We start from the raw sequence: 25,509 nt of genomic DNA on the forward strand, positions 1-25,509 counted from the left end.
TCTGTTTAGAATATTCAAAGTGCTTATTCAATTTTTATGCTTATTTATATTTTCAGAGCAGAAAATCCGATTTTTCTGCTTATTCAATATTGCATCTAAAATGTAAGTGACTTGACGTGTGTGTGTGTGTGTGTGTGTGTGTGTGTGTGTGTGTGTGTGTGTGTGTGTGTGTGTGTGTGTGTGTGTGTGTGTGTGTGTGTGAGAGAGAGAGAGAGAGAGAGAGATTGTGTCGGTTACAGTGACAAGAGTTTAACCCTTTAAGGCCTTGTCTTTTTGGATATATATCTTTTTTTTATAAAAAAAGTGCATACAACCAATATATTTTAAATGTATTGTTTGCTTTAAATTAAATTAAGATTGTATGTTTGGTAATTGAACCTAAATAAATTTAAAATTAGGAAGTCGGCTATTATGGGTTTAGGAAGGCCGATCAGATGGATGTAACTATTGTGAGTCAAAGTTATAGCGCCACCAACTGGCAGCAAGAAGTGTGTCACTTTCTAAATGCTTTTGACAAAAGTCGGGGGGGTTAGTTTTATCTACAGTAACAAAACTCGATATGTATATTGTACTCTTCGAGCCGGACAACTTTCTAATTTACCGTAATTAGCTCAGACCAAGAGGAAGTCAGATAATTTGGTTTGAATATGGTGAGCCTCTCTCTGTCTCTCTCTGAGCCAATATGGCAAGCCGTTTTAACATTTAATCATTTTAACCTACTAGTCTCTATTTTCATGCTACTAGTACTTATTTTTTAGATACTAGTATCTATTCCATTAAGTACTAGTACTTATTCATTAGCGACTAGTGCTTATTCTGTTTAGAATATTCAAAGTGCTTATTCAATTTTTATGCTTATTTATATTTTCAGAGCAGAAAATCCGATTTTTCTGCTTATTCAATATTGCATCTAAAATGTAAGTGACTTGACGTGTGTGTGTGTGTGTGTGTGAGTGTGTGAGAGAGAGAGAGATTCTGTCTGTTACAGTGACAAGAGTTTAACCCTTTAACCCTCTGGGGACCAGAAACGCGCCGGCGCGTTTTGCTCGTTTTTTTTCACATAGCAGAAAAATAGACTTAAAGTACTACCATCATTTCTGTTCATATAGAGTTAAGAAATATGAGAAAATAATCTGTTAAATGTCTACTTTTTTATGTGCCCACATACAATCGAAATAAAACATTGTGCTTTTGTTAAATAAAGAAAATAAACAGGGTGTGCGTTCTGCCTCTCGGTCACCGTGAACTTTTTTTCTGGAGCACGTCTCTAATCTTCAACACAACTCAGCTAATACTATTCACCCAGCCATAAGCAATATATCTTTTAAATCATTTGAGTTTGTACATTTAAATGATCCGATTCAAAACTAAAATTATTATTCTCCGTTTATGTCATCTATATAAAAAGAGAGACGTGTCAGCCCGTCTCATTATCGTTCTCTCAGCTGATTATCTCTGGTAATGTGACACGCCCACGGAGAGCACGCGCTATTCAAACGCAAATATGTGAAGCAACACATTGAGACGCGTTAACGCCCATAAACTCTGAAAACACACATATTATTTTTTTGTCAGATTAATCTACTGTCGTCTTGCGCGGCTATATGAGGAACAATCCTGGGACATTTACCACTGGGTTTATTTTCACTTCGAGGATGAACAGATTCAGCTGAGAAGTAAGTGTTTTTTGCAAGTGCTTTGTTCTAATCGCGATATAGAATAACGTAGTGTCTGTAAACGGAAAAATAGCATACTGTTAAATGTGAATCATGTTTGTGTGTGTGTGTGTGTGTGTGTGTGTGTGTGTGTGTGTGTGTGTGTGTGTGTGTGTGTGTGTGTGTGTGTGTGTGTGTGTGTGAATGAATGAATGAATGAACGAACGCACAGATACGCACTGTTACAGACTAAATAACAGACAACATTTCGTTGACTCGTTTTGGATAAAGTTTTTACTCTAAAATAGACATCAAATAAGCTTTTTTTAGGAGTTTCTGCTCATATGTTAAATATATAGTATGTTTTGTCAATAAACTAATCAACTAAGATGTTATAGTGTTTGTTCAAGCTATATCAAAATAATGAATCCTCAACTTTGAAATATGTATGATCAAACTAAGACATTTATGGAGAAAGACAATTTTCTTTTCAAGATGTTTCCAACTCTAACTTTGAACTTTGAACTGAAATAAAACCATGTCTATATGGTGAAGGGTGTGTGATAGAAGTGTCCAGACGTATGCACCCTGTATTTTCCTTATATAAATCCAAACAATCTAAAAGCCATTCTTTTTTATATCTCCTCATTCTTTGTGCAAGGCTCCTGTAATGATATGGCCTGATAGCACCTAATAGGGCCATTATGGGGAGGGTCTTTGTCTTTCTCAGGTGTGGAATGCCACACATATTAATGAGAGATCAAGCCTCCTGCATAAAGCTTTCTCAAACAAAACACGTCATTAAAAATGTAAAAGACTTTATTGACTTATCTGAATGAGTAGTCAGGATGATTCTCACATAGTTTTGGAGCAAATATTCTAGGCTATGTGATACAATTTTCAAAAGTCTTGTGAAGAAATAATCAATATGTGTTTTGTGGTCTTATTTCAGCAACTTTCATTTTTATTTTTTTCAATAACCAGGCATAAACATTATTCTATTAAAAATACAAACATGTACATACATGTTGCTCAGATCTCATGGTAGCCAAGTTTGTGCTATATAGAGTGAATTTACACCTTTGCCATTAACATGTTTATAAATAACTGAAAAAAGCACAAATGTCAGTGCATGTCAAAACATCCCAAGGGCCCCAAAAACACTCTGGTCCCCAGAGGGTTAAGGCCTTGTCTTTTTGGATATATATCTTTTTTTTATAAAAAAAAAAGTGCATACAACCAATATATTTTAAATGTATTGTTTGCTTTAAATTAAATTAAGATTGTATGTTTGGTAATTGAACCTAAACAAATTTAAAATTAATGTTCTATATTTCAGATCAATATATTTGTTTTCCTTCATTTTAATCAACACTAACTTTATTCTCATCTGAATTATAAATAACTTATTTCTGTATAAAATAAAAAATCCCGAATAATCCAGACCAACCAGAGCGCACTATTTCTACAACATCATCAGTGCTGAAGCGGAACTACCATAGCCGTTCGGCAGATAGCGAGCAGATATTTTGTCACGTCGTGCACAATAACCCTAAAGGCACCAGGGTGGCGGTGCCACCGGCTTTTTATATATATATATATATATATATATATATATATATATATATATATATATATATATATATATATATATATATATATATATATATATATACTCACCGGCCACTTTATTAGGTACCCCATGCTAGTAACGGGTTGGACCCCCTTTTGCCTTCAGAACTGCCTCAATTCTTCATGGCATAGATTCAACAAGGTGCTGGAAGCATTCCTCAGGGAGTTTGGTCCATATTGACATGATGGCATCACACAGTTGCCGCAGATTTGTCAGCTGCACATCCATGATGCGAATCTCCCGTTCCACCACATCCCAAAGATGCTCTATTGGATTGAGATCTGGTGACTGTGGAGGCCATTTTAGTACAGTGAACTCATTGTCATGTTCAAGAAAACCAATTTGAAATGATTCGAGCTTTGTGCCATGGTGCATTATCCTGCTGGAAGTAGCCATCAGAGGATGGGTACATGGTGGCCATAAAGGGATGGACATGGTCAGAAACAATGCTCAGGTAGGCCGTGGCATTTAAACGATGCCCAATTGGCACTAAGGGGCCTAAAGTGTGCCAAGAAAACATCCCCCACACCATTACACCACCACCACCAGCCTGCTCAGTGGAAACAAGGCATGATGGATCCATGTTCTCATTCTGTTTACGCCAAATTCTGACTCTACCATCTAAATGTCTCAACAGAAATCGAGACTCATCAGACCAGGCAACATTTTTCCAGTCTTCAACTGTCCAATTTTGGTGAGCTCTTGCAAATTGTAGCCTCTTTTTCCTATTTGTAGTGGAGATGAGTGGTACCCGGTGGGGTCTTCTGCTGTTGTAGCCCATCTGCCTCAAAGTTCGACGTACTGTGCGTTCAGAGATGCTCTTCTGCCCACCTTGGTTGTAACGGGTGGTTATTTGAGTCACTGTTGCCCTTCTATCAGCTCGAACCAGTCTGGCCATTCTCCTCTGACCTCTGGCATCAACAAGGCATTTCCGCCCACAGAACTGCCGCTCACTGGATGTTTTTTCTTTTTCGGACCATTCTCTGTAAACCCTAGAGATGGTTGTGCGTGAAAATCCCAGTAGATTAGCAGTTTCTGAAATACTCAGACCAGCCCTTCTGGCACCAACAATCATGCCACGTTCAAAGTCACTCAAATCACCTTTCTTCCCCATACTGATGCTCGGTTTGAACTGCAGGAGATTGTCTTGACCATGTCTACATGCCTAAATGCACTGAGTTGCCGCCATGTGATTGGCTGCTTAGAAATTAAGTGTTAACGAGCAGTTGGACAGGTGTACCTAATAAAGTGGCCGGTGAGTGTATATATATATATATATATACACTCACCGGCCACTTTATTAGGTACCCCATGCTAGTAACGGGTTGGACCCCCTTTTGCCTTCAGAACTGCCTCAATTCTTCGTGGCATAGATTCAACAAGGTGCTGGAAGCATTCCTCAGGGAGTTTGGTCCATATTGACATGATGGCATCACACAGTTGCCGCAGATTTGTCGGCTGCACATCCATGATGCGAATCTCCCGTTCCACCACATCCCAAAGATGCTCTATTGGATTGAGATCTGGTGACTGTGGAGGCCATTTTAGTACAGTGAACTCATTGTCATGTTCAAGAAAACCAATTTGAAATGATTCGAGCTTTGTGCCATGGTGCATTATCCTGCTGGAAGTAGCCATCAGAGGATGGGTACATGGTGGCCATAAAGGGATGGACATGGTCAGAAACAATGCTCAGGTAGGCCGTGGCATTTAAACGATGCCCAATTGGCACTAAGGGGCCTAAAGTGTGCCAAGAAAACATCCCCCACACCATTACACCACCACCACCAGCCTGCTCAGTGGTAACAAGGCATGATGGATCCATGTTCTCATTCTGTTTACGCCAAATTCTGACTCTAACATCTGAATGTCTCAACAGAAATCGAGACTCATCAGACCAGGCAACATTTTTCCAGTCTTCAACTGTCCAATTTTGGTGAGCTCTTGCAAATTGTAGCCTCTTTTTCCTATTTGTAGTGGAGATGAGTGGTACCCGGTGGGGTCTTCTGCTGTTGTAGCCCATCTGCCTCAAAGTTCGACGTACTGTGCGTTCAGAGATGCTCTTCTGCCCACCTTGGTTGTAACGGGTGGTTATTTGAGTCACTGTTGCCCTTCTATCAGCTCGAACCAGTCTGGCCATTCTCCTCTGACCTCTGGCATCAACAAGGCATTTCCGCCCACAGAACCACTGCTCACTGGATGTTTTTTCTTTTTCGGACCATTCTCTGTAAACCCTAGAGATGGTTGTGCGTGAAAATCCCAGTAGATTAGCAGTTTCTGAAATACTCAGACCAGCCCTTCTGGCACCAACAATCATGCCACGTTCAAAGTCACTCAAATCACCTTTCTTCCCCATACTGATGCTCGGTTTGAACTGCAGGAGATTGTCTTGACCATGTCTACATGCCTAAATGCACTGAGTTGCCGCCATGTGATTGGCTGCTTAGAAATTAAGTGTTAACGAGCAGTTGGACAGGTGTACCTAATAAAGTGGCCGGTGAGTGTATATATATATATATATATATATATAAATATAGCTGCGAGCAGCGATGAAGGGCCAAAGCCGGCAGCACCGCCACCCCGGTGCCTTTAGGTAACTAAAGGCACCGGGGTTGCGGTGTCACCGGCTTGGGCCCGTAATCGCTGCTCGCAGCTATATTTATATATATATATATATATATATATATATATATATATATATATATATATATATATATATTTAGGGCCCAAGCCCAAAGGGCGAAGGCCCTATTGTTTTCCTTAGGATTATTTATTATTATTATTATTATTATTATTATTATTATTATTTTTCTGCTACCTTTTGGACACTTTTGGAGGCCTTAACATGCTCAAAAACTCCTGAAACTTTGCACACATGTCAGAACCCGCGGCCATCAGGGCCAGGCTGAAGATGGTACCCGGGCGTGGCAGGGGGGCTCGACAGCGCCCCCTGGAAGGGGGTCCGAAAACATGGTCCATAAATCAAACACGCTTGCATGTAATAATATGAAACTCGGTACACATGTAGATCTCCTCGTTTCATATATACTTCACACTCTTACTTTTTACCCCAGCCCAACAGGAAGTCGGCTATTTAGGGTTGTTGGTAAAACACACGCAATGGAATGTGAAATACTCCTCCTAGAGAATTCAAACAAACGGCACGAAACTCGGTCAGCATGAAGTCAAGACATTGAGGATGAAAGTTTGCGAGGGGATTTTTGATATCTCGAACGGTTTGGCCGTGGCGAGGAAACAAAATTATGGCGAGAAACGTGAAACAGGAAGTGTGTCATAACTACTGCATACATTAACTGATCTTGATGAAACTTCAACAGTGTGTTCGTTGTAAGAGCCCGATCACATGGATGTGACTATTGTGAGTCAAAATTATAGCGCCACCAACTGGCAGCAGGAAGTGTGTCACTTCCTAAATGCTTTTGACAAAAGGGGGGGGGTTAGTTTTATCTACAGTAATAAAACTCGATATGTATATTGTACTCTTCGAGCCGGACAACTTTCTAATTTACCGTAATTAGCTCGGATCAACAGAAAGTCAGATATTTTTGTCTGAATGTGGATTTTTGGCTAAAAAAGCCTCTGATTTTTTACCCACTCCTCTTAAGTGGTTTATTCAATTCCCACCAAACTTTTTCAACATGATGAAAATACATTAAAGAAGCTAAATTGTGAATGGCTATTGAATATCTCAAATTGTTTTGCTATGGCGAGGGATTAAAGTCATGTCAAAAAAGTAAACACTAAAAGCCTCATATCTTCTAAAAAAATAATTATACACCATTTATTTCTAGATAAAATTACACAAATATCAGAACTAACCCCATTTTATTCTTGTTTTCAATTTAAGAATAATGTACAAGTTTAAAAACAGCCAGAATGTGCTATTCAGTTAAAAAATAAATACATCAAGTAATACAAAGGGCTATACTGCCCTCTTGTGTCCAAAATGATATCAACTCAGTACATAAAACTTTTTTATCAGGTATGGCTATTGTAATTAAATATAAATATATTAGGTATGTGGCTGTGAGGATCTTTTCCCACCGGTTAATCGACGTTAGACACCAGCGAGGCCTTTTAAATCGCTAATATAAAAGTGAAAGTAAAGTAAGGACATCCGCACGGACATAGTGGTGGCGCTCGCAGTGCGCTCGAATGAATTTCTATGGAAGTGGAAATGAAAAAACGTTCGCTCTGTTCTGCTTGCTCGTCGCCATGGACGCGCACCGTTATGAATGCCAGTGCAGCCGCATACTTTTTAGTGTCACTTTAAAATTAGCACCATATCGGGGGCCGATTGTTTCCGGTTTTCAGGTAATACACAACAACAAATGAGTAAATGACAGATTCGCTTAAATAGGCGCTTTTACACAAAATATTCCATCATCATTTTTTTCAGTCAGCTCTTCACTCTCGTGATTAATGAATTTTGACTCCTGTTGCTGATCTTTGCTGCAACTTTCGTTCAGCTCACAATTTAGTAAGCAAACACGCTTCAAATGTGTTTTTATTTTATTTTTGTGTATACATATGTGTGTATATATATATATATATACATATATATATATATATATATATATATATATATATATATATATATAGCTTATGTTTCAAATATGAGTTAATTAACAATCGTTGGAAAGAATGATACTTTTAAACATATCACTAAACCGTCATTAGGTGTCGCCAGGCGACCGTCTTAATGAGCGAGTCATTGATTCATTCGTTCAAACGATTCGTTCGAACGGCTGAGTCATTCATGAATGAGACAGATTATGGATTGGTCGTTGAATCTTTGAGTCAACCGATTCGTTCAAAATGCTGAATCATTCAGTAATGAGAACGCGTTGCTGTGAGATCCTCGATGGTTCTGCTGTGATCTTTGTTTAACTATTTTCGCTGCTGAAACAGAAAAAAAGTCAATATTGCATCTAAAATGTAAGTGATTTGACGTGTGTGTGTGTGTGTGTGTGTGTGTGATTGTGTCTGTTACAGTGATTGTTTAACCCTTGTTAAAGTTTAGGCCTTGTCTTTTTGGATATATATCTTTTTATATATAAAAAAATAGCATACAACCCTGAGAATTTTCTCTCCCTCTCTCTTCGTCTCTGTGTGTGAGGGATTTGTCTATTGCTTTTAATGGAGTTCAAGGTTTCAGGGGCTTTTGGGGCTCTTAACGTGCTCAAAAACTATTGAAACTTTGCACACAGGTCAGAGCCCACAGCCATCAGGGCCGGGCTGAAGCTGGTACCCGGGCGTGGCAGGGGGGCTCAACAGCGCCCCCTTGAACGGGGTCCAACAATTTGGTCCATATATCCAACACGCTTGCATGAATTAATATGAAACTTAGTACACATATAGATCTCATCGGGCCGAACATCTTTCCCCTGGTCAAGTTTTACGCCAGCCCAACAGGAAATCGGCTATTATGGGTTGTTTGGAAAACGCTTGCTGTGGAATTTGAAGTACTACTCCTAGGCAATTCATTCAATCATTGCCAAACTCGGTGTGCATGAAGTCAAGACATTAAGGATGCTAAATTGTGGACAGATTTTTGATATCTCGAACGGTTTGGCCACGGAGAGGAAATTAATTTTCATGACTAAAAAAGGATATATAAAGTGTGTTATAACTTAGTTAGTTTTACCTACAGTTACAAAACTCAGCGTGTATATTCTTCTCCTCAAGCCGAACAACTTTCTAATTTAAAGTAATTAGCTCCGACCCTCAGAAAGTCAGATATTGTGGTTTGAATATGGTCATTTTCTCTCTCTCTCTGAGCCAATATGGCAAGCCGCTTTAACATTTAATCATTTTAACCTACTAGTCTCTATTTTCATGCTACTAGTACTTATTTTTTAGATACTAGTATCTATTCCATTAAGTACTAGTACTTATTCATTTGGGACTAGTGCTTATTCTTTAGTACTAGTGCCTATTCTTTAGATACTAGTGCTTATTCTTTAGATATTCTTTTGAATACGTATTAGTAGCTAATGAATAAGTACTGGTATCTATTTAATATGTACTAGTATCTAATGACTTAGTACTAGTATTTATTGAATAAATACTAGTATCTATTAATAGGTACTAGTATCTAAAAGGTCATTTTCTCTCTCTCTCTCTCTCTCTCTGAGCCAATATGGCAAGCCGTTTTAACATTTAATCATTTTAACCTACTAGTCTCTATTTTCATGCTACTAGTACTTATTTTTTAGATACTAGTATCTATTCCATTAAGTACTAGTACTTATTCATTAGCGACTAGTGCTTATTCTGTTTAGAATATTCAAAGTGCTTATTCAATTTTTATGCTTATTTATATTTTCAGAGCAGAAAATCCGATTTTTCTGCTTATTCAATATTGCATCTAAAATGTAAGTGACTTGACGTGTGTGTGTGTGTGTGTGTGTGTGTGTGTGTGTGTGTGTGTGTGTGTGTGTGTGTGTGTGTGTGAGAGAGAGAGAGAGAGAGAGAGAGAGAGAGAGAGAGAGAGAGAGAGAGAGAGAGATTGCGTCTGTTACAGTGACAAGAGTTTAACCCTTTAAGGCCTTGTCTTTTTGGATATATATCTTTTTTTTATATAAAAAAAAGTGCATACAACCCATATATTTTAAATGTATTGTTTGCTTTAAATTAAATTAAGATTGTATGTTTGGTAATTGAACCTAAATACATTTAAAATTAATGTGCTATATTTCAGATCAATATATTTGTTTTCCTTCATTTTAATCAACACTAACTTTATTCTCATCTGAATTATAAATAACTTATTTCTGTATAAAATAAAAAATCCCGAATAATCCACACCAACCAGAGCGCACTATTTCTACAACATCATCAGTGCTGAAGCGGAACTACCAGAGCCGTTCGGCAGATAGCGAGCAGATATTTTGTGTCACGTCGTGCACAATAACCCTAAAGGCACCAGGGTGGCGGTGCCACCGGCTTTTTATATATATATATATATATATATATATATATATATATATATATATATATATATATATATATATAAATATAGCTGCGAGCAGCGATGAAGGGCCAAAGCCGGCGGCACCGCCACCCCGGTGCCTTTAGGTAACTAAAGGCACCGGGGTTGCGGTGCCACCGGCTTGGGCCCGTAATCGCTGCTCGCAGCTATATTTTATTCTTCTTTTTATTATTTTACTACCTTTTGGGCACTTTTGGGGGCCTTAACGTGCTCAAAAACTCTTGAAACTTTGCACACGGGTCAGAACCCGCGGCCATCAGGCCCGGGCTGAAGCTGGTACCCGGGCATGGCAGGGGGGCTCGACAGCGCCCCCTGGAACGGGGTTTGAACACTTGTCCATATATCAAACACGCTTGCATGTAATAATCTGAAACTCGGTACACTTATAGATCTCATCGGGCCAAACAACTTTCGTCCTCTAAGTTTTACGTCAGCCCAACAGGAAGTCGGTTATTATGGGTTGTTTGGAAACTCATTTTCTATATTTTTCTTACGACTATTCGGGCACTTTTGGGGCCCTTAACGTGCTCGAAAACTCTTGAAACTTTGCACACGGGTCACAACCCGCGGCCATCAGGGCCGGGCTGAAGATGGTACCCGGGCGTGGCAGGGGGGCTCGACAGCGCCCCCTGGAACGGGGTCCGAAAACTTGGTCCATAAATCAAACACGATTGCATGTAATAATATGAAACTCGGTACACATAGATCTCATCGGTTTATATATACTTCATGCTCTTACTTTTTACCCCAGCCCAACAGGAAGTCGGCTATTTAGGGTTGTTTGTAAAACGCATGCAATGGAATTTAAAGTACTTCTCCTAGAGAATTCAAAGAAATGCCACGAAACTCGGTCAGCATGAAGTCAAGACATTGAGGATGAAAAATTGCCAGGGGATTTTTGATATCTCGAACGGTTTGGCCGTGGCGAGGAAACGGATTTATGGCGAGAAACGTGAAACAGGAAGTGTGTTATAACTTCTGCATACATTAACTGATCTTGATGAAACTTCAGCTGTGTGTTCGCTGTAAGAGGCCGATCACATGGATGTGACTATTGTGAGTAAAAGTTATAGCGCCACCAACTGGCAGCAGGAAGTGTCACTTTCAAAATGCTTTGAAATCACCCTCTTATTTTTACCCGATTTGCTTCAAACTTCATGTGTATAATGTAGACACACGCCAGATGTAGACCTGTGAAAGGATTATTGATATCTTAGATACTGTTGCCATGGCAACGCATCAAACTTTAATATTCTTTTTGGATGCTTTTGAGACTCTTAGCATGCCTGAAATTGCTTGAAATTGCATGAAACTCGACAGGCAGATCACATTTATTAGCCAGTAGACATGTGCAAAATTTCAGAAACGGGCGTGGTGCAGGGACTCAGTAGCGCCACCTTTTGACAAAAGTGGGGGTGTTAGTTTTATAGTTTTACCTACAATCATAAAACTCGGTACGCATATTGTTCAGATCAAGCCGGACAACTTTCTAATTAACTGTCATTAGCTCAGACCAAGAGGAAGTCAGATATTTTAGTTTGAATGTGGATGTTTTTGAGAATTTTCTCTCCCTCTCTCTTCGTCTCTGTGTGTGAGGGATTTGTCTGTGGCTTTTAATGGAGTTCAAGGTTTCAGGGGCTTTTGGGGCTCTTAACGTGCTCAAAAACTCTTGAAACTTTGCACACAGGTCAGAACTCACGGCCATCAGGGCCGGGCTGAAGCTGGTACCCGGGCGTGGCAGGGGGGCTCAACAGTGCCCCCTTGAACGGGGTCCAACAATTTGGTCCATATATCTAACACGCTTGCATGAATAAATAAGAAACTCAGTACACATATAGATCTCATCGGGCCGAACATCTTTCCCCCGGTCAAGTTTTACGCCAGCCCAACAGGAAATCGGCTATTATGGGTTGTTTGGAAAACGCTTGCTGTGGAATTTGAAGTACTACTCCTAGGCAATTCATTCAATCATTGCCAAACTCGGTGTGCATGAAGTCAAGACATTGAGGATGCTAAATTGCGGACAGATTTTTGATATCTTGAACGGTTTGGCCGCGGAGAGGAAATTAATTTTCATGACTAAAAAAGGACATATAAAGTGTGTTATAACTTAGTTAGTTTTACCTACAGTTACAAAACTCAGCGTGTATATTCTTCTCCTCAAGCCGAACAACTTTCTAATTTAAAGTAATTAGCTCCGACTCTCAGAAAATCATATATTGTGGTTTGAATATGGTCATTTTCTCTCTCTCTCTCTCTCTCTGAGCCAATATGGCAAGCCGCTTTAACATTTAATCATTTTAACCTACTAGTCTCTATTTTCATGCTACTAGTACTTATTTTTTAGATACTAGTATCTATTCCATTAAGTACTAGTACTTATTCATTTGCGACTAGTGCTTATTCTTTAGTACTAGTGCCTATTCTTTAGATACTAGTGCTTATACTTTAGATATTCTTTTGAATACGTATTAGTAGCTAATGAATAAGTACTGGTATCTATTTAATAGGTACTTGTATCTAATGACTTAGTACTAGTATTTATTGAATAAATACTAGTATCTATTAATAGGTACTAGTATCTAAAAGGTAATTTTCTCTCTCTTTCTCTCTGAGCCAATATGGCAAGCCGTTTTAACATTTAATCATTTTAACCTACTAGTCTCTATTTTCATGCTACTAGTACTTATTTTTTAGATACTAGTATCTATTCCATTAAGTACTAGTACTTATTCATTAGCGACTAGTGCTTATTCTGTTTAGAATATTCAAAGTGCTTATTCAATTTTTATGCTTATTTATATTTTCAGAGCAGAAAATCCGATTTTTCTGCTTATTCAATATTGCATCTAAAATGTAAGTGACTTGACGTGTGTGTGTGTGTGTGTGTGTGAGAGAGAGAGAGAGAGATTGTGTCTGTTACAGTGACAAGAGTTTAACCCTTTAAGGCCTTGTCTTTTTGGATATATATCTTTTTTTAATAAAAAAAAGTGCATACAACCAATATATTTTAAATGTATTGTTTGCTTTAAATTAAATTAAGATTGTATGTTTGGTAATTGAACCTAAATAAATTTAAAATTAATGTTCTATATTTCAGATCAATATATTTGTTTTCCTTCATTTTAATCAACACTAACTTTATTCTCATCTGAATTATAAATAACTTATTTCTGTATAAAATAAAAAATCCCGAATAATCCAGACCAACCAGAGCGCACTATTTCTACAACATCATCAGTGCTGAAGCGGAACTACCAGAGCCGTTCGGCAGATAGCGAGCAGATATTTTGTGTCACGTCGTGCACAATAACCCTAAAGGCACCAGGGTGGCGGTGCCACCGGCTTTATATATATATATATATATATATATATATATATATATATATATATATATATACACTCACCGGCCACTTTATTAGGTACACCTGTCCAACTGCTCGTTAACACTTAATTTCTAAGCAGCCAATCACATGGCTATATATATATATATATAGCTGCGAGCAGCGATGAAGGGCCAAAGCCGGCGGCACCGCCACCCCGGTGCCTTTAGGTAACTAAAGGCACCGGGTTTGCGGTGCCACCGGCTTGGGCCCGTAATCGCTGCTCGCAGCTATATTTATATATATATATATATATATATATTTATTATTATTATTCTAACGACTATTCGGGCACTTTTTGGGCTCTTAACGTGCACGAAAACTCTTGAAACTTTGCACACAGGTCAGAACCCGCGGCCATCAGGGCCGGGCTGAAGATGGTACCGGGGCGTGGCAGGGGGGCTCGACAGCGCCCCCTGGAACGGGGTGCGAAAACTTGGTCCATAAATCAAACACGCTTGCATGTAAGAATATGAAACTCGGTAGACGTATAGATCTCATCGGTTCATATATCCTTTGTACTTTTACTTTTTACCCCAGCCCAACAGGAAGTCGGCTATTATGGTTTGTTTGGAAGCGTATGCCCCTGGAATTCGATATATACTCCTCCTAGAGAATTCAACCAATCGCAACGAAACTCGGTCAGCATGATGTCAAGACATTGAGGATGAAAAATTGCCAGGGGATTTTTGATATCTCGAACGGTTTGGCCGTGGCGAGGAAACGAATTTATGGCGAATAATGGAAACAGGAAGTGTGTTATAACTTCTGCATACATTAACTGATCTTGATGAAACTTCAACAGTGTGTTCGCTGTAAGAGGCCGATCACATGGATGTGACTATTGTGAGTCAAAGTTATAGCGCCACCAACTGGCAGCAGGAAGTGTGTCACTTTCAAAATGCTTTGAAATCACCCTCTTATTTTTACCCGATTTGCTTCAAACTTGATGTGTATAATGTAGACACTCGCCAGATGTAGACCTGTGAAAGGATTATTGATGTCTTAGATACTGTTGCCATGGCAACGCATCAAACTTTAATATTCTTTTTGGATGCTTTTGAGACTCTTAGCATGCCTGAAATTGCTTAAAATTGCATGAAACTCGACAGACAGATCACATTTATTAGCCAGTAGACATGTGCAAAGTTTCAGAAACGGGCGTGGTGCAGGGACTCAGTAGCGCCACCTTTTGACAAAAGTGGGGGGGTTAGTTTTATAGTTTTACCTACAATCATAAAACTCGGTACGCATATTGTTCAGATCAAGCCGGACAACTTTCTAATTAACTGTCATTAGCTCAGACCAAGAGGAAGTTGAATATGGTGGTTTGAATATGGTCATTTTCTCTCTCTCTCTGAGCCAATATGGCAAGCCGTTTTAACATTTAATCATTTTAACCTTCTAGTCTATATTTTCATGCTTCTAGTACTTATTTCTTAGATACTAGCATCTATTCCATTAAGTACTAGTACTTATTCATTAGCGACTAGTGCTTATTCTTTAGTACTAGTGCCTATTCTTTAGATACTAGTGCTTATTCTTTAGATATTCTTTTGAATCTGTATTAGTAGCTAATGAATAAGTACTGGTATCTATTTAATAGGTACTAGTATCTAATGACTTAGTACTAGTATTTATTGAATAAATACTAGTATCTATTAATAGGTACTAGTATCTAAAAGGTCATTTTCTCTCTCTCTCTCTCTGAGCCAATATGGCAAGCCGTTTTAACATTTAATCATTTTAACCTACTAGTCTCTATTTTCATGCTACTAGTACTTATTTTTTAGATACTAGTATCTATTCCATTAAGTACTAGTACTTATTCATTAGCGACTAGTGCTTATTCTGTTTAGAATATTCAAAGTGCTTATTAGTTTAACCCTTTAAGGCCTTGTCTTTTTGGATATATATTTTTTTTTTATAAAAATAAAATGTGCATACAACCCATATATTTTAAATGTATTGTTTGCTTTAAATTAAATTAAGATTGTATGTTTGGTTTTTGAACCTAAATAAATTTAAAATTAATGTGCTATATTTCAGATCAATATATTTGTTTTCCTTCATTTTAAACAACACTAACTTTATTCTCATCTGAATTATAAATAACTTATTTCTGTATAAAATAAAAACTCCCGAATAATCCAGACCAACCAGAGCACACTATTTCTACAACATCATCAGTGCTGAAGCGGAACTACCAGAGCCGTTCGGCAGATAGCGAGCAGATATTTTGTGTCACGTTGTGCACAATAACCCTAAAGGCACCAGGGTGGCGGTGCCACCGGCTTTTTATATATATATATATATATATATATATATATATATATATATATATATATATATACACTCACCGGCCACTTTATTAGGTACACCTGTCCAACTGCTCGTTAACACTTAATTTCTAAGCAGCCAATCACATGGCGGCAACTCAGTGCATTTAGGCATGTAGACATGGTCAAGACAATCTCCTGCAGTTCAAACCGAGCATCAGTATGGGGAAGAAAGGTGATTTGAGTGACTTTGAACGTGGCATGATTGTTGGTGCCAGAAGGGCTGGTCTGAGTATTTCAGAAACTGCTAATCTACTGGGATTTTCACGCACAACCATCTCTAGGGTTTACAGAGAATGGTCCGAAAAAGAAAAAACATCCAGTGAGCGGCAGTTCTGTGGGCGGAAATGCCTTGTTGATGCCAGAGGTCAGAGGAGAATGGCCAGACTTGTTCGAGCTGATAGAAGGGCAACAGTGACTGAAATAACCACTCGTTACAACCGAGGTATGCAGCAAAGCATTTGTGAAGCCACAACACGCACAACCTTGAGACGGATGGGCTACAACAGCAGAAGACTCCACCGGGTACCACTCATCTCCACTACAAATAGGAAAAAGAGGCTACAATTTGCAAGAGCTCACCAAAATTGAACAGTTGAAGACTGGAAAAATGTTGCCTGGTCTGATGAGTCTCGATTTCTGTTGAGACATTCAGATGTTAGAGTCAGAATTTGGCGTAAACAGAATGAGAACATGGAACCATCATGCCTTGTTACCACTGTGCAGGCTGGTGGTGGTGGTGTAATGGTGTGGGGGATGTTTTCCTGGCACACTTTAGGCCCCTTAGTGCCAATTGGGCATCGTTTAAATGCCACGGCCTACCTGAGCATTGTTTCTGACCATGTCCATCCCTTTATGGCCACCATGTACCCATCCTCTGATGGCTACTTCCACCATGTCACAAAGCTCTAATCATTTCAAATTGGTTTCTTGAACATGACAATGAGTTCACTGTACTAAAATGGCCTCCACAGTCACCAGATCTCAACCCAATAGAGCATCTTTGGGATGTGGTGGAACGGGAGATTCGCATCATGGATGTGCAGCCGACAAATCTGCGGCAACTGTGTGATGCCATCATGTCAATATGGACCAAACTCCCTGAGGAATGCTTCCAGCACCTTGTTGAATCTATGCCACGAAGAATTGAGGCAGTTCTGAAGGCAAAAGGGGGTCCAACCCGTTACCACCAAAAACATCTTGCAGCACGGATGTACCAATACAAATAAATAAGCATTAATTTCGTTCTTTTGTTAAATAAAATGTGATCTAGCGCTAAAATGTGTTGTTTTTTTTTATCAAGTGATCAAAGTGCTCGTTGCCACTGCGATCAGTGGTGCGGATACAGTGTTCTCTTATGGCTCGTGCACATTCTTCTCTCGGACGCACGCTTCAATCTGTTGCGGAGACTCTAATTCGTTCCAGTGAAGTCACAAAACAAATTGCATACAAACGTTTCCCTGCTTGATATACAACTACTGATGAACATATTCTGTTTTGATGAGAAAAAAACTGATATTAACGATCTTATAAGTGAAGAAGTTCATAAAGTCATTACTGCTGTGTTGCTTGGAAACTTCTGGGCTTGAAGCTTTCTTTTTCGTTTCGTTAGTCTTTTTCCACTGTTTCAAATAAATACCTATCATTATGTTTATTTTCTTCTAATAGGGTTGAAAAATTAGCAGATCTAGCAGCTTTTCAGGCCTCTCTGTATGCGAACCAGCTCACACATACACTCACAGGTGTCCTTAACCCTCTGGGCTTCTTCGTAAATGGGTTACACTTAGCTTCCTCCCGGTCAAAAACGGACAAAGCCTTAAAATGTAACTTTACTTTGTCACAGGATAACCAATCAAATATTGTTTTGTTCTATAATATTTTCTGATTATTATTTAGAATTTTTAGAATTTTTTATGATACTTTGCATTAATTATATAATTTTTATGAGCTATTTTTTCCATTAGAATTAATATATATATTTTTATTTTATATTTATTTTAAAAAAAATTCAATAATTTAACATTTCACATCAAAATAGAGTGCCAGCCTAAAAAAAAAAAATGTTCAAGTAGAAGAGCGCCATCTAGTGGCTTTAAAAAATAGTTAAATGTGTGTACCAGCCTGTAGGCTGCCTATAGCTTCATATATAAATACATAGAAAGGCTTTTTGATTCCTGTTGTTGTTTTAGACATGATTTCTCTATCTTATTCGTTTTTTTTTTTTTTATTTAGATATACATTTAGATATTTTATTTGGGGGGGTCTTATTTGCACTCTTGATGTTTTAGAGTGTCACCCCTTCATTGCTGTACACTTTTTTTCTGCACAGTGGCTGATCTGTAGCTTGTATCACCAAAAGTTTCTCTGAGTTTTCCTATTTTTTCATATTTCCCATTCATTTCCTATGTCGCCCGTTTTTGACCGGGAGGAAGCTAAGTGTGACTATTTTTTTTACTACCCTTTAACATATCAGAATCATTTCCTTGATTTTTTTGTGTGTTCATATAGGTAATACAACAAAAGTCACCAAGTTTCACCTCCATCCGATGAAGCAAAAAAAATTAAACAATTCAAAATGTAAACGTTTTCGGTCATTTTCGGACGAAGAAGCCCAGAGGGTTAAAAGACGATCTATAAAACATTTCCCATTGAACACACATATGTAATACGCAAATATAACATTAAAACATTTTGTTTTAATCACAGCACAGCACAAGGGTCACAGCACTTACATATTGTTGTTTAACTGCTTCTATTGCTCTCATTTGTAAGGCGCTTTCATAAAAGCGTCTGCTAAATGATTAAATGTAAATGTAATAAAAATAGGATAATAATAATCTTATTCTGGCCTCACAGAACCGTTGGGTTCCTCCAGATGCTGGCTTTAACATAATAGATCTTTCAGGAACCACTTAAATGTTAAAAGATCTTACAATAACCCTTTTATAGCATTGGAGTTCCTCTAATTTCCCCCAAAGCACTTCGAGGTCTCATGGTGATGAAAAGGTGACTCCAGAACCTCTGAACTGAATACAAAGTGCTTAAAGGATCCCATAAGATCCAGAAAAAGACCGGAAAGATTGTCAGTGCTCCACCAGTAACCCTACTGTAAAAAATGATTGTGATTTTAACGATACAAGAAAAATGCTACAGTGCAAAACTGTTCATTGGTTAACACAAAGTTTCCTTACTATATACGAGCAAGCAGACTGATCTCATGAAATGGCGTATGTATGACACGCCAATTCGTATTTCCATTTTTGGCGTTCTATCAACACGCATAATCGCTTTTCAGCGTGTTTATCAACGCCGTTGACTTAACGTTACATTACTGTTTATATAAATATATGACCTACCCCAACCCCGTCCCTGAACCTACCCGTCACTGGGGTTAATACTATTTATGAGTCTTCCCTATACCATCCTAGGAAAAAAAAATAGGCCTATCGCTCCCCAGATGTAGATCTACATTTTGCTTCGTTTCGCTTGGACATTTAACGGCGTGTACATACACGCGGAATCACTCGGACATTTAACGGCATAGACATACACGCAAAAGATGACGGTTCGTTTCGGCGTGGACATACGCGCGGATAGCTCAAAATGCATATAGATAACAAAGTTACGCAAAGTCATGATGCCATGTTGCAGCAAGAACCGCAAAGATCGTCAATGCTCCACCAGTAACCCTACTGTAAAAAATGATTGTGATTTTAACGGTAAAAGAAAAATGCTACAGTGCAAAACTGTCCATTGGTTAACACAAAGTTTCCTTACTATATATGGTAAATAACTGTGATAGATCTAACGGTACATTTAATGTAAAATGAAATGTAAAATACCGTTAAATTTACAGTTTTTAAAAAAGTGAAAAAGAAGAACTCATTGTATAATTTACAGTGAAAAAATGTAAATTGACATTCCCACAATTCCCTGCGTGACACTTCACATTTTATGTATTTTTGTTGAAATAACTATTTCTTCTTAGTTTTCTTAGTTCTTGTCTAATCAGTTATGTACATTAGGGTTTTATGTTACATTTAATGTTGTTAAATTAATGTTTATTGCATTTTTTTAATTTCATGTGTGTTACCATGATGGTGTTTAATGTTTGTTTGAATGACTCTGTGCAGCTTCTATATATTAATATTAATGTTCTTGTGGAAGAGCTGCTTGTGATCAGTTTTTGATTTATCATGTGACTCATCACTGCTGTGATGATTGTTGGTTGTCAGTGTATTACAATGGTACAAAACAGATATTAATACTTCAATAGGTTGGTAAATTAACATTATATCAGATAATGAAATACGGTTTATTACTGTAAATTTTAAGTTAAGTCTGTAAAACCAATAACATTGCTACTGTGTTTTTGACGGTAAAGTTCTGGCAACCACAGCTGCCATTTTTTTATCGTAAAAATTACGTTTCTATTTTTTTAGGCACTTAAATTACATTTTTAAATTAATTGAGTATCCGACAAGATATTTGAGGCACCTTTTTTTTTTTTTTACAGTACACACAAAAATCATTGCTGATTTTATGAATGGTTTCAATTAGTTCAAATGCATGATGATCACTGACTGTTTGGCTTAGTTTATATATATATTGTTAGATATCAATCATAAGAGCTGTGAGAAATAAGCAATTAATCTAGGAATATATGACATAAATGCACTTAGATCATAATCTTGTACAGCAGTTGTCATTCACATTTTGACTATTAACAAGAGGATGACAAAACTAACCTTTGGTACAACAAAAATGATATTTGATAAACAGATCTCACTTATGAAATCAGGGTTCACTTGAAATTTATCCTCCAGAACTCATTGGCCCTCATTTATCAAAAGTGCGTACACCAAATTTCCAGCGTACACCTGGCGTACACCTGGCGTACACCTGGCGTACACCCAAAACCACGGTGACTTTGAGATTTATTAATATGGACGTTGGCGTACGGCACGCTCAAATCCTACGCCAGGTCAGGAGGTGGTGTACGCACGTTTTGAGTTAGTGCGGAAATGCGCAGAAAAACAATTCCTAACACCACAAAACGCACTGACAAACCAAAAGATATGATAATATGACCAACAACAACAACATAGTAATTATAAACTTCAGTGTTTATTTTTGTGCAACATGGACTTCAATGTTTAATTTGTGTGACTTTACCAAAGCATTTGATTTGTAGCCATATGTATTCCTTCAGTTGCGAGCCTGTGCGCTTTACCCTGACGTTTCATGGTTAGGCCGGCAGGTGCGCACGGACTGGGTTCAGTAATGAAAGGCTTTCAATGACCAAAAAATAATTCAGACTGACAAAATAATAAAAAATACATTCTTCTTCTTTTAAATAATAATAATAATACAAATAATAATAACGACGTTCTTCTTCTAAATAACAATAAGCGTCATTAATAATAAAAATCATAATAGTAAGAAGAATATTACAAATTGTCATGCAATTATTAAAGTGAATGAATGGTACTCCACATCACATCATCATCATCAATATTGTACACCCCAATACATGTGACGTGATTCGAAATTGAATGCTAATTGTTTCAAAAGACGTGCTGTAAAATAATGCACTGTGTTAGGTCAATTCGGCTCCACGTCGGAGAAGTTTCTCTTCTTTGCCGTCTTCCGTGTGTACATGGCGTAAAATGAGGGCGGGGGGGAAGCGGAGACTTGAATATATAGGGGCGTGTTATTCTAATGACGATCGTTTTCAGCCGCGGGATTTATCAAGGGCAGGTATTGCGTACACCTGGATTTCAAAGGTATGCACAGCTTCGTAAATCAGGCGGTGAGAGGAGTGTAAGCATAATCTTACGCCAACATATACGCCCGTTTCTACGCAAGAATGATAAATGAGGGCCATTCTAACAACTTATTATGTTTTAATGTTTCAGACTCGATGGAAGTGAAAGAGAAAAGACAAGAACTGAAGTTAAATGTGATGATGCTGTAGTTTGTTTCAGCCTGTTGACACCAATAAAACAATTTAATGTGCCAATTTACAGAAGATTTCAGACATCACCATAATGAATGAGCTGAAAACAGGGAACTTTTGGAGACAAAGAGGTTTTTCAGCTGCTCAGTTAAACATGATGGCCCTGTACTTTTTAATGCAGATTGGATAAAACACAGTGATCACAGTTCACACCTGCAGTGAAGCCCCTCCCACAACAATTCACCAATAAATACTGGGAATATTCCCATCATCCTACAAGAGAAGGACAAACTCCAGGAGTAGCAGCTGAAATCTGTGTGACTGTTAAAGATGGAGTTTATTAAAGAGGAGATTGAAGACATGAGTGATCCAGAACCATCCAGAATAAAACATGAAGATACTGAGGAACAAATAGGTTGGTGTCCATTCTTGATTCTTCATTGTTGATGCTTTGGTGGCTGTGAATTATTAAGCATATGGATGATAGGGAAATGCATCTAAATGATCATAGCAGTTGTCAAACAAATTTTAACTATGTTAACAAGTGAATGTCAGAATAACAAGTGAAATATCTGATCTCTGTTGTTTTCTGCTATTAAATAAGGGTTCACTTGAACTGATTCTAACTGTATTTCTGTTTATTTTAGACCAGGTGAGAGTGAAAGAGCAAAGACAAGAACTGAATGAAGTGGAGGAGGAACATCGTAACTTTACAATTCAAAGAACAAAAGCCAAAAAGACGCACACCTGCACTCAGTGTGGAAAGAGTTTCACACAGAAAGGACACCTTAACATACACATGAGAATTCACACTGGAGAGAAACCGTATACATGCTCTCAGTGTGGAAAGAGTTTTACACAGAAAGAAAACCTTAACACACACATGAGAATTCACACTGGAGAGAAACCGTATACATGCACTCAGTGTGGAGAGAGTTTCTTGTGGAAAGGAAAGCTTAACTCACACATGAGAATTCACACTGGAGAGAAACCGTATACATGCACTCAGTGTGGAAAGAGTTTCACAAAGAAAGAAAACCTTAACACACACATGAGAATTCACACTGGAGAGAAACTGTATACATGCACTCAGTGTGGAAAGAGTTTCTCATGGAAAGTAAACCTTAACTCACACATGAGAATTCACACTGGAGAGAAACCGTATACATGCACTCAGTGTGGAAAGAGTTTCACAAAGAAAGGAAGCCTTAACAGACACATGAGAATTCACACTGGAGAGAAACCGTATAAATGCACTCAGTGTGGAAAGAGTTTTTCTCAAGCATCAGGTCTCAGTGTTCATCTGCTCCATCACTCTGGAGAAAAGCCATTTAACTGTGATCAGTGTGGTAAAAAATTTATTTCATCAACAAATCTAAAATCACACCTGAAAGTTCATTCAGATGAGAGGCCTTATGTGTGTTCTCTCTGTGGAAAGAGTTTTTCACGTCTGAACAGTTTTAAACTGCACCAGAAAACACATAATGAAGTGAGAGATTATATGTGCTTTGACTGTGGGAAGAGATTTATTAAATCTGCTGATCTGAAACGGCATCAAAGAATTCATACCGGAGAAAAACCTTTCAAGTGCTCATATTGTGACAAGAGTTTCACTCGGTCTGGACACCTGAAAAAACACGAGCGAGTTCATACTGGAGAGAAGCCGTACTACTGTACATGAAATGGCGTATGTATGACAGGCGAATTCGTATTTCTATTTTTGGCGTGCTATCAACACGCATAATCGCTTTTCAGCGTGTTTATCAACGCCGTTGACTTAACGTTACATTACTGTATATATAAATATATGACCTACCCCAACCCCGTCCCTAAACCTACCCGTCACTGGGGTTAATACTATTTATGAGTCTTCCCTATACCATCCTAGGAAAAAAAATATCGCTCCACAGACGTAGATATACTTTTTGCTTCGTTTCGCTCGGACATTTAATGGCGTAGACATACACGCTAAAGATTTCGGCGTGGACATACACGCGGATAGCTCAAAATACGTATAGATAACACGCCACTTGACTTGAAAGTGGCGTGTATGTTTACCCAAAGTCATGATGTCATGTTGCAGTGTGAGAAGAGTTTCACCCAATCAAGTAGTCTAGTGACTCATATTAGAAAGCATTGATCTGTGTCACAGTGAGCAAATGTTTTGTTAGATTCACATAAAGTAAATGTGTAGTTAGTTAACTAATAAACTAGTGTTGCTGTGAATGCCACAAGATTTGTGTTTTATAAGTTGGAGAACAAGAATATTATTGATGTAGCACCCTGCTAAATTTATATATTGTTTCTTTTGTGTTCTGCAAACAGAAATAAAGTAGCTATATCCTGAAATATGGGCCAGTTCAATTGTCCCTGGTAACACCTTTTCTTATTTCTTTTTGTATTATTATGTGTTAATAAATTGTGAGGTGTTGAAATATCCTCTTTTGTGAGTAGCCCTTGAACCTCCCTGGTCATTTTCTTCTGTATTGGGTGGCCAGGTGTCAGTTTTGTTTATTATCCAATCAGAGAACAGTTTGGGAACCTACCGGGTTTTTGAGGGGACGGGACTAAAAGAGAAAACGCAAAAGAAGACTAAGGGAGGAAACAACATAGAGATAGTTAAAGGAACACTTCACCCATTTCAACATTAATCTTTATTGAAAGTGGGTCATATATGTAGTCGAAATGTAAAAGAATTTTAGATTTCGGTGCCCTCTTGAACGAGAAAAGACAGAAAATAACTTTAGGGTGCATTTGTAAGACAACAACTCCCACAATGCACCACATTGCACAGCTCCGCAAGCCACTCCCACTAATCCAGAACAGCGCAAACATCAGAGAAATCACTCTTTCGTCTACAGGGCTAACGTTAGCTGCCGCCCACCAGAGTTAGAAATTCATTTCACACAAAATTTCTAGTTAGTTGGCTGTGGCGAGCAGGAGCAGGACGAGGGCTAGGGGCGTGAGAGTGGCGCGAGGCCGGTGGCGTGAGTGATAACGTTAATGAACGACACCTGTGAGACGCGCCGGTCTCTCTCGCATCTCTCACTGAGGAGCGTACGCATAAAACGAGGAGCGACGACAGGGCAGATCTAGAGAGGAACAGGCCTGATTTTATGTTGTGTTTTGTTTCTGTTGCGTGTGGCTGCTGGCTTATACTTTTGTATTTATTTATTTTACTATTAAAATGTTTAAATGTTCGCCGATTCCTGCCTCCTTCCCACAACAACGAACCCGTTACATTGGCAAACTCATTAGTGAATTACTCCTCGTTTGTATTTCTTTCTATATGGTGAATTATTGCGTGATACCTGGATGTTCAGTCAGAACATATGCGGTGCGACACTAGGATGGTTCACATCACAACACAAACGTCCGTGTGCTCGTCTGAATCAGAGATTTTGTCCAGGAGAAACTGCCATCGTTGAAATTGTCTGCAGCAGACGGACTCTATCTGTGTCCGTAGCGCACAGCGAGAGCACAGGCACCAGCAGTCCGCCCAGCTCGAGCCAGTCCGGGCTCCTC

The 25,509-nt window shown here is 38.4% G+C and overlaps 2 protein-coding genes and 1 pseudogene across 2 annotated transcripts in view; 2 read left to right on the forward strand and 1 right to left on the reverse strand.

The window, feature by feature from the left end:
* Window positions 1-25,509, reverse strand: part of LOC130097323 (gastrula zinc finger protein XlCGF7.1-like) — a 362,909-nt gene that overhangs the window by 90,371 nt on the left and 247,029 nt on the right. The window lies entirely within an intron of this gene.
* LOC130097297 (uncharacterized) overlaps window positions 1-25,509 on the forward strand; it is a 298,549-nt gene that overhangs the window by 81,841 nt on the left and 191,199 nt on the right. The window lies entirely within an intron of this gene.
* Window positions 22,651-25,509, forward strand: part of LOC130097332 (gastrula zinc finger protein XlCGF57.1-like) — a 36,722-nt pseudogene continuing 33,863 nt past the window's right edge.

Source organism: Rhinichthys klamathensis, unplaced genomic scaffold (genome assembly GCF_029890125.1).
Source record: "Rhinichthys klamathensis goyatoka isolate OS25496 unplaced genomic scaffold, OSU_Roscu_1.1 h1tg000216l_1, whole genome shotgun sequence".
Lineage (NCBI taxonomy): Eukaryota > Metazoa > Chordata > Actinopteri > Cypriniformes > Leuciscidae > Rhinichthys > Rhinichthys klamathensis.